The sequence below is a fragment of the Podarcis gaigeae genome (assembly GCF_964106915.1).
Source record: "Podarcis gaigeae genome assembly, chromosome: 4".
NCBI lineage: Eukaryota > Metazoa > Chordata > Lepidosauria > Squamata > Lacertidae > Podarcis > Podarcis gaigeae.
Genome location: NC_139677.1, coordinates 18,162,582 through 18,173,301, shown reverse-complemented (window position 1 = coordinate 18,173,301; position 10,720 = coordinate 18,162,582). Strand labels below are relative to the sequence as shown.

At 41.1% G+C, this 10,720-nt stretch overlaps 1 long non-coding RNA gene across 1 annotated transcript; it reads right to left on the bottom strand.

Moving 5' to 3' along the window:
• Positions 1-4,220: 4,220 nt before the first annotated feature.
• LOC310844146 lies at positions 4,221-5,096 on the bottom strand. Its single transcript, XR_014563983.1, has 2 exons — positions 4,965-5,096; positions 4,221-4,347 (listed from the first exon to the last, which is right to left on the bottom strand). It is a non-coding gene; the product is annotated as an uncharacterized lncRNA (long non-coding RNA).
• Between the last annotated feature and the right edge of the window lie 5,624 nt (positions 5,097-10,720).

The following is a 10,720-nucleotide window of genomic DNA, read 5'->3' as shown; positions in this document are numbered from 1 at the left end:
TTTCGTAACCTCATTTTCATAAGCCTCTTTTCTCAGACTTCCCCATACCTTCCCCTTTTTGCATCCTTATTTTACAATTATTCAGCAACCCTTTTAATCAATTAAATTTTAAATTTGTTCTCCTTTTCAATTTCACCCTAAATCATATGCTAAGAGTTGATTCTTATTGATAGCCACATTTTAGAAATGTGGCTTAAATTGCATGAAATGGGTGCCTTTTATTTTTATTACAGCAACACTAAATTTAACACACTGTTCAATACACTTGGAAACAGCTCCAAAAGATGTAGCAAACATTTCCAACTGAAGTGTAGCTCTTCAGTGGTCTTCTGAAGAAATACAACAACTTTGCTTTCCTCCTTAGTTTCAAATATGAATTTTGCAGTAGTGAGCTGACTCTGAGTCACAGTGGCATTTTGCTTAAGGTTAAAAACACCTGAGAAGAGTTAAGTACTTGATTCTCTTGGGAAAACTTATTGCCTTGGCTGGCAAATATTCTTGTCCCCTTCAGGCTATACTTCCTGATTCTGTTTGTTTTCCCAACACCATCATCAAATGCACAGCACAATCCAATATTCTTCACAAATTTGCCATCTAAGTTGAAATCTAGCTTTAGAGAGTACTTCACATTTTGCTTTGGTCAGTGATTTTAATCCATTTAAAAGACCTCATTCTGAGTATAAATGGTTCCCATCACGGAAAGGTGATATTGTTATTTTAACATACATGCCCTCAGCAAAACTGCAGTGTTAAAACTGTGCATGGAGGAGGTTTCTCAGCACATATCTGGGTATATGAAAGCCTGCTCTCTGAAAAACATTAGACTGCATCCACCAATGCAGTTATTCTTCAATGATTTCCATGCAGCAGCCTGTGTACAGACTTCTGACCAGCACAATGTTTATCCACAGAATCTTCTCTTCTCCTGTTCTCGTTGTTCTCTGGTTTGGGGAGACCAAAGGCAATATGCCAATATAAACTATAGGTTATTTTATTATTATTTTAAGGTAATAGTAATTGGAGTGGCTGGGACAATGCAGTCAGATGGGCAGGGTACTAACACTAATAATAACAATACCAGAGCTCCGACGCAGTCCAGGAATGGTTGTAGCTGTCATTTACAGCTGGTAAAATGCACTTCTGGTTACTGAGGCAACATAGGCCTTCAGTGACAAAGCTGAACCCAAAACCACACCCAGAACCTGCAAGGGGAATGCAGTCCCATCCAGAGTAGGTATCTGACCAATTTCTCAGACATGAGGACCACTCACCCACAATGTCTCAATTTCACTAAGGTTCAAGCCTAAGCTTATTTAGCCTCACCCAACTAGGAAAGCCTCAGGGATGAGGGCACTTTCACACCATACCTTAAAAATGCTATGATACTGCTTTAAACAATCATTGTTGTTGTTTAGTCATTTAGTTGTGTCCAACCTTTGTGACCCCATGGACCAGAGCACGCCAGGCACTTCTGTCTTCCACTGCCTCCTGCAGTTTGGTCAAACTCATGCTGGTAGTTTCGAGAACACTATCCAACCATCTCGTCCTCTGTCGTCCCCTTCTCCTTGTGCCCTCCATCTTTCCCAACATCAGGGTCTTTTCCAGGGAGTCTTCTCTCCTCATGAGATGGCCAAAGTATTGGAGCCTAAGCTTTAGGATCTGTCCTGAATCATGGCTTTCCCCAAATAATTATTGCAGCTGTAAAGCTTCTAAGACTTCCATGTGGAGAAGGATTGATTGTTAAATCACTCCAGGAATTGTAATACTGGGGGGGGGGGATAGGGGTCTCCTTACAACTCTCAGCATCTTTAACAAATTAACACTTCCAGTATCCTTTGGGAGAAGCCATGACAGTTTAAATTGGTATCATGGAACTTTAAGTATATGGTCCTCATTGTGCTGTCCAGCAGAGCTTTTCCAGGTTGTGTGGGGCCTGGCCCAAAGGAGGTGGACGAATCAACAGTAGCTCACTGTCACTTGTCTGCAAGCCTTTTGAGGATAAAATCACTTGCGTCCATAGAAATCTTGACTCTGCTGTTAAAGTAGATGAATCTCAAAGGGTGTCCAGAGCTTAGTCTCATCCTGTTGTATTGGATGAGTTTCAATTAGTAAGGCTTGAGGATGCAGACAAGGTGCTTAGAATGTTCAGAGCAACCACTTATGCTATCTAAGTAATTATCTATCTAAGTAATTATCTAAGTAAATACTGGCCATTTGCCAATCTTCCCATCTTGGGCAAGGTTCCAGAGCAGGTGGTCCTGGACCAGATCCAGGTGCTCTTGGAGGAAACTGATTTTCTAGATCCATTTCAGTTTAGGCCTTTGTTGAGGAGACTGACAGGGGAAATATGTCCTTGTTAATTCTCCTTCCTTGACCTCTCAGTGGTTTTCAATACCACCAACCATGGAATCAGTCTAGAGTGGCTTTCTGAGTTGGGGGTAGGTGGCAACTCCTTTGTGGTGCTTCTGGTCCTACTTGGATGGTCATTCCCAGATGGTAATGCTTAGGGAGTGCTTTTTTCACCCCAGTGGAGTTCCTCAGGGATAAATTTTATTGCCTATGCAAGGAGGCTTTTGCTTTAGGAGGCTTAGTTTGGTCAGAATCGAGTGGAAACTACATCCATAAGCAGGCAAATGGACTACATTAGGAATGATCTGTCCGAAAGATTTCTAAAGTCTTGGACTGCTATTTCTCACAGGCTATACATATCAGGAAAAAATACATTGCCTTATTGTGCTTTACTTGTAAAGGGTTTATTGTTAAACCAATTAACTTTGTGTTTCTTTTCAGCATTAAACATTACAAGTCACCTTTAATTTAGAATGGGGAGCTGACCTTGGATTTTCCTATGTGTCTTTTGGAAGCAAAAAAAATAAAAAAAAATGATTTCCACTCACTCTGAAAGGTTTCATCAAGCTTTTCACTAGCTTCCTTTGCTTTAGGCAATGCGAAAACCTTTCTTTCCCCCTTATAATTGTTCCTAATTTTACTGCAACGGCTAAAAAGAAGCATAGCTGCTAGCATTATTTTCTTAGGTGTATGCCACTGTGCTGATCAGTAGCTGAAAACCAATTTGTATTTTAATTATGCTGCTTAAAAATGACCTTGCAGAAAAACAAAATCGTTTCAAGATATGAGAGAGAAACAGTAAATAGTTTCCTCATCCAGTAGGAGAGAGAGAACAAAAATAGAGTTGGTTCCCCACCCCAAGCAATGTATTTTCCAGAATAATTCAGTGTGGTCGCTTTAGTCTTGATACAACAAATTAAACCAAATTTCATCCATTAATTAACTTCCAATTCTATTATTCTAAGTGTGGATGAGCCCTGAGAATGCTAGAAAATGTCACAACTCTCTTGTAGCTGATTGTTCTGGCCACTGATGCTACAGTCATTAAGACTGTGATGATCATATACACACTTACACGAGAACAAGGCCATCCCATTGAACTTTATGGAACTTAACATTTGGGTGGAGATGCATAGGATCACTGTAAAAAGTCTTGTTAATAGGTGCTTAATAGATCTTTACATAGCTGGGGTTGGTGGTGTAATATGACCTGAAACAGAAAACAGCTAACTGAGCCTAAGCTGTTCATTCTGGCAGATCATGTCATGGGATTTTATAAACATATTTATAAAATATTTCATTGAAGCTTCTAGGTTTGAGTCATTTCACCATGAAATTCTATAAGCTACTTTGTGGAAAAAACCTCAGTCAAACATGAAAGACTGGCAAAAAAAGAAATATTTATTGGATGGTACTTTGGGGGAACATTTCATACTAATAAATGTGTCCATTGTAAAGAATACAACTATAATTTAATATCCTAAGTAATGTGTTAATATGCATCCCCTGGTCACCACTGCTATGGTTTTAATGATTAATTAATTACTGCAAATTGCCACCTATAAATACAGAATGCTGTCTGAAGAGAAGAAAACCATCACAAATTTAATACTTTTAAAGGTCTTGAGTTAAGACATGTGTTTGAAATGTCTCATAAGGTGTCCATTTTTTTAAAAAAATGTTTTTGTACTGTAGTTAGAAGGTTTATGTCAAATTCTACGTTTGTATTACAAACTGGGGTGGGGACATTGATGCCCCCTGGCATGTGTGTGCTGTGCTGTAATATAAATGTATAACTTATTCCTTACAATGGTTATTATATCAGGCATTTTACCACAGAGCTACATTAAACAAAATGTATAAACCATTGGTGAATGCTCAATTAAATAATCTTTATTCATGAGTTTTCTAAGCTGTGCAGGCAATGTTTCACAGTGATTAGTTGGTTCCCGAAAATAAAATTCTCCATTGTCCTTCCAAATCTCAATAACAGCCATCCTATATAAAAGTGATGAAAATGGGTTATGAGCTGCAATAGAAATTAGTAACGTGCATCTTCATGGAAGAACTTAATGGGGAAATGCAGCTTTTTCAATGGGTGAAGAGGTAAGCCACCATTTTAAAGCCAAGCTGTGGCTTTTCTCTTGGCAGTTGGCAGCTGCTGTGTCCAAACCAAGAGACATATAGAGCTGTTGCCGCCTCATTTCTTTGGATCATGGCTTTGGGCAAGACACAAAACCACCATTTTATTCATCATGCTCAGCGCCAGCATGTGGCGTTCTTGCATGCTTGAACTCATGGCACTGCCATCTGAATTATGCCAGGCACACTCCTAATATAAAACTGGCATGCTTCAAAAAGTACAGGTGTGTAGTCTGGAAGCGGTGTCTCCTCTCCCAGCAGCCCCTGCTACACGCAGCATGCTTGCCTTGTAAACATTGGTGCTGCCGTCTCAATTGCGCCCACCACACCACTGACATGGGCAGAAAGGACTGTTCAGTGTACTGCATACACCATCATTATGTGCAGGTGGTCAATCTGTCACCAACTACAGTAGTAGTGTTGCTGGTCAGGGGCACCAAGGCAGCTTGCCCACCTCGTACCCCCATCCATACCTGGAGCCAGCCTTCATTTTCATGCTGAGCAATTCAGTTACATGGCTGAGAACAGAAAACTGGAGGTAGCAACAGAGGTGAAGAGTTGTGTTTAGGGGGAGGCAGCAGCAATATGTAATGGAGATGGTGGGCAAATCCTGAGATCCAGATCTTGCTCCTCATCCAGTCTGTACATCTGTATGTGGTTTTGTGTTGAAATTCATATTTTTAAAAAAATAATTTTTATTAACTGGCCAATCCCATCAAATTAAATCACATCACATAAATTCCAAATTACAAAGCCAAATTTTAAATTTTGTTGGTGGGACCCATATTTCAAGATCCGAGGGGGAATTCTGATCATCTTCTTGCTGCTGCGTTAATGTCCAAATCAGTCCAAATCAGTCCAAACAGAGTTCATAATTCTATCCCATCTTATCTTGCTGTTTCCACATCACATCTTGTTGATATATTTTCTCTTTTTTCTTTATGATCTCTTCTGATAGTCTCTTTAAGCCGATAAACACCAATAGTAATAATAATCCTGTGTGAATTTTCCGTTCTTCCAATCCTCAAATCGAAATTCATAAAAGCCGAATGTTCTTAGTGAGACAAGGTATCTACTGTCAGACCTTGCTAAAATATGTTTTATGAGAAACGAACGTAGCCTTCAGATACCTCCTTATAAGCTGAGAGCTTTATCTGGTGGCACCTCACAAAATGACATTATCAATAAGCTTTCATTATTTTATTTTGCTGCATTGTATCCCAGAAGGCTAGGGACGCGGGTGGCACTGTGGGTAAAACCTCAGCGCCTAGGACTTGCTGATCGCATGGTCAGCGGTTCGAATCCCCACAGCGGGGTGCGCTCCCATCATTCAGTCTCAGCGCCTGCCAACCTAGCAGTTCGAAAGCACCTCCGGGTGCAAGTAGATAAATAGGGACCGCTTACTAGCGGGAAGGTAAACGGCGTTTCCGTGTACTGCACTGGCTCGCCAGAGCAGCGATGTCACGCTGGCCATGTGACCCAGAAGTGTCTGCGGACAGCGCTGGCTCCCGGCCTCTAGAGTGAGATGAGCGCACAACCCTAGAGTCTGGTAAAACTGGCCCGTACGGGCAGGGGTACCTTTACCCTTTTTATCCCAGAAGGCTATGCAAAACATTCAAAATGCACCCATCTGCCTGAAGTTTTCCGGGGTGATGAATGATTGAAGAAGTGTGCATGCACACAAAACCTTACACCCAGAACAAACTTAGTTGGTCTCTAAGGAGCTACTGGACAGTTTTCTTATTTTTTTTTATTTTATTCAACTGCATCAGACCAACACGGCCACCTACCTGAATCTAGACATTAAAAAGGTAAAGGTAAAGGATCATTAGATGCTTAAGTCCAGAAAAAAGTGACTATGGGGTTGCGGCGCTCATCTCACTTTCAGGCTGAGGGAGCCAGAGTTTGTCCACAGACAGCTTTCCAGGTCATGTGGCCAGCATGACTAAACCACATCTGGTGCAAAAGAACACTGTGACAGAAACCAGAGCGCATGGAAATGCCATTTACCTTCCTGCTGCAGAGGTACCTATTTATCTACTTGCACTGGTGTTGGCAGGAGCTGGGACAGAGCAGTGGAAGCTCACCCCATTGTGGGGATTCGACCTTCCCATCAGCAAGCCCAAGAGGCTTGGTGTTTTAGACCACAGTGCCACCTGCATCCCTAGAGAATAACATTACACTGCAATGCAGGAATTGGAAAAGAACTTTGAAAACCACAAAACCATTAAACAAATAATCCAGCAGCAGAGAAATTGGTTTTTAAACTCAGTCATCTGCAAATATATAAAGGAGAGATAAATATATTTACTCGACATCAGAACTTCAAATAGAGGTTGATGTGTGGACATGGCTAAGGAAGCAAATCTATGCAAAAGAAGCTGGCATAAAGCAAGCTTGTGTGATGCTTATATCTGAGCATCTCAGCATCCTGCTGCTTATGTGTGAAGAGTACAAGATTGTAGTCCAGGTGTGCCCTCATTGGATGTCCCCTTCCCTTTCAGTTATTTGTATCCTTAATGAATTTTCCACATCCTTCTGTCAGCAGCCTTCCATTGTGTAATCACTTACAGACTCACGTTAAGCTCTTTTGGAAGGGGCCAGGGCAGGAAGAAGTCAGCCCTGAGTTTTATATTTTACTTAAATCATTAATAACTGGAGACTTAATTCTCATTGACAAATCCTGTCTCAGCTTAGAATTTTATTGGAAGGCTCTGCTGTGGTAAATTATGATTTGTAATACTTGGCTATCATTGGTGACACATAACTGAGGCTTTATATCATTCCGAGCATATCCTCAATATAAGTAACCTACTTTTTCTGATCATGGAGTCTTCAGAACTATGATATATTCAGCTCGTCTTACTGGAAATATAAAGTACTAGACAGATCAAAACTATCTTCTGAATGGAACTTATAGGAATAGTAATAATACATCATTCAATTTTTCCTCTTCAAAGATTGTGAGTCTTCTTGAAAGGGATATCTATTATGTAGCTTCCAAATATGCTTCTTGGAGGTTTTTAAAAGCAGAGATTGAATTTCAACAAATTTCTCAGCGGGTTTCCAAGATAGCTCTGTGGCATGGAAGGATGCAATGCAAGAAATCAATACTTTTTTAAAAAAGAAATACTATTCGTATTTCAGCCAAAAAGCTAATTTTGAACAAATTTGGATAAGCTGGGATACATGGAGTCATGCATAAACCTGCAATACAAAGGAAAAGTAGCCGCCTCTATCAATTTTCAGCTTCTAAATTGCCACAAATGTATGGGGAAACAGCAATGAGAGAAATTAGGGCAATCAAGTGGATTTTGTTAGATTACATTGTCAGATCCTTCGAAAAATAAGTGTTTACTGATTGACAAATCCTGATCAAATAAGAAACAAGGGCAACTAAGAACATAAAAAGGGCCAGGCTGGATCAGAAAGGCCTCTCTTGTTCTCACAGTTGCCCACCCAACGCTTTTGGGAAGGGTAAACTCCCCCCCCTACTGTTGCAATCCAGCAACTGGCCTTCAGTCATATAGCGTTTCTGAACCTAAAAGCATTACGACTGTATAGCAATCACGACTACGCTCCATGATTTTGTCTAATCCCCATTTAAAGCTTTGTAAGTTGAGGACGTCACCATGTCTTGTGGATGTGAACTCCAGAATTATACATTGTGCCAAAATAACAACTGAACTGGGATATTCGTATGCTTAGTAGTCCAGAGAGGCACCGAGACACTGAACCTGAAACAAAGAGCTAAAGTACACAGCAAATATCACGGTAACAGCACTATGAAAACTCCTGCACAAATGAGGTAGGAAAACACCATGTAACCATATCTGATGATTATGGTTAACAACAGGGAAAAGCTACCATATTTCCATTCCAAATCAACACAATCATTTTCTTTTCAAGGTACTCACCCACCTACAGATACAGTTTGCGAACGACTCTGGGGTTGCGGCGCTCATCTCGCTTTACTGGCCAAGGGAGCCAACGTTTGTCCGCAGATAATTTTTCCGGGTCATGCGGCCAGCATGACTAAGCCGCTTCTGGCAAACCAGAGCAGCGCACGGAAATGCCGTTTACCTTCCCGCCGGAGCGGTACCTATTTATCTAATTGCACTCTGATGTGCTTTCAAACTTCTAGGTTGACTCTAAATTAGGACTGTCTAATTTTCAAAGTTCTGAACTGTTCACTTGTATAGAGTTTTCCATTTTGCTTGCCCTTGCTTTTGGAGTATCTGCGAAAAGTCCACAGAGTTTCTTAAATATCCATACTTTTAAAAAAGAATAATTACTGCTCATTTGCATTTCCAGTTGTTGCCCCTCCCACCCCAATCTGGATAGGCATTGTGATTATGCACCATCATGCTGATCAATGACTTGTTCTTGTTATGGACAAAATGAATATCAAAATATATAACCCAATTAGAGTCAGTGTTACGTTCAGATATGTGTACTGATGACCATCCAGACTCAGTTTCCCCCCTCTCCACATCTCTCGCACAATACCTTGCACATCAAACCTCCAATTACCATCACCACCCACAGTGGAAAATAAATTGGATTGAATCAGGCAACAGGAAAGTTCAAGATAATTGTCTGCACCAGCAGAACAACATCTAAATCAGAAACTGAACTTGGAGGACTACCTAATTAAATGTATTTTTAATTTTAGAGCAGACATTTTATATTTGCTTTTTTAATATACTTTTATCTACATGGAGACTGAATGCGGGGAGCTCTAAATTTGAATGGACGACTAAATTACATAAACTGTAGATGGGGAAATTCATTTACGTATATATTTCATGGTTGACCTGTGACATAGTTAGGTGGATTAATGTTTTGTTGTTGTTTTTTCTTCTTTTATTGGATGTTTTTCAATGCACCTACCTTGATTTATAAGAAACATTTTTTTCAAGGAGAAACATTTCCTAAGGCAGAAAAAATGCATCCATGTTAGTCCCCAATTAACCAGTTGCAGGAAAGAAACTCTCCCCTAAGAGTAATATTTAATTGTATTATAACATACAAAGGTTAATATATAGTGTCAGACTGTATTATTGATTGATTGATTGATTGATTGATTAGATTTCTTATCTGTCCTTTAGCCATAATGTCCCAACAATGAAATACACATTTATAAAACAAAAAGAATAAAATATAGTTCCATATATAAAACATTTCTTTTTTTAAAAAAAATTATACATAAATGCAATTAAAAATACAGATGGATAAAGATCTCCACTTAAAAGCCTTGTGGAAAGAATAAAGTCTTCAGTAAGTGAAGGAAAGACGACAGAGACAGCACCTGTCTAATATGCATTAGGAAAGAATTCTAAATGACACGTGGACACCACACTAAATGCCTAATTCATATGTTGTGTGTAATGAGTCTCCTGATAAGGTCCTCTGGTGCAGAAATTGTGGGGTGTAAAACTGATAGCAGTCAAGTACAACATTCCTGCAGTGGACACGTTAGGGGATGTTTTGCGTGGCGAGAACCCTCCCCCATGCGAAATGAAGACACTGAACACAGAATTTAAGTTTAATGGGCGTAAAAGGCCACAACTTTATTGATTACAGAATTGGAAGGTATTGGCCTTAGGCATTGGCTCCTATCGACTACCCGGCATGGGGACCGGGAAGGGTTGCCCACAAGCCGTGGGAGTCCTGTTGAAGTACGCCAACTAGGATCCCATGGGTGTCACCGCTCTGGGGCGTGCCGGAGGCCCTTACCTCTCCAGGTTTCGGACAAGGCAACGCCCCCCGGAGTCCTCTACCGGACTACCCATTCATTTTGGGAGGTGATGGCGCTCCTCCCCCTTACATAACAATTGACCCCTGCCAATGCCTAACCGCCAAATACCGAAAAGTTGTGACGAATTGCTACGAGGTAGGTGAAAAAACCAAAAGGCTCAAACTGCGCCAACTTGGAAAAATTCCTACCAGGCCCCTTGCGGCGACCAACCGAAGTCCATAGCAAGGTCATAGCTAGCTAAACCTAAAGGGTGGGAGGGATGGGAAACCTCTCGGCTGAGTGGGAGCAAAGAGGGCGGTCCCCGGGCGGGCCCGGCCTTAAATAGGCCTGGCCACGCCTCCCCGGTCCGCCGATTGGCGGGCCAGGTTGCCGCCCGCCCGGGAATTTCCTAATCATGCGGGAGCAAGGGCAGCTCCCGCGTGAGTCATGTGGGAGGGGTTTTCCGCCCGCAACCCCCTCTCCTTCGCA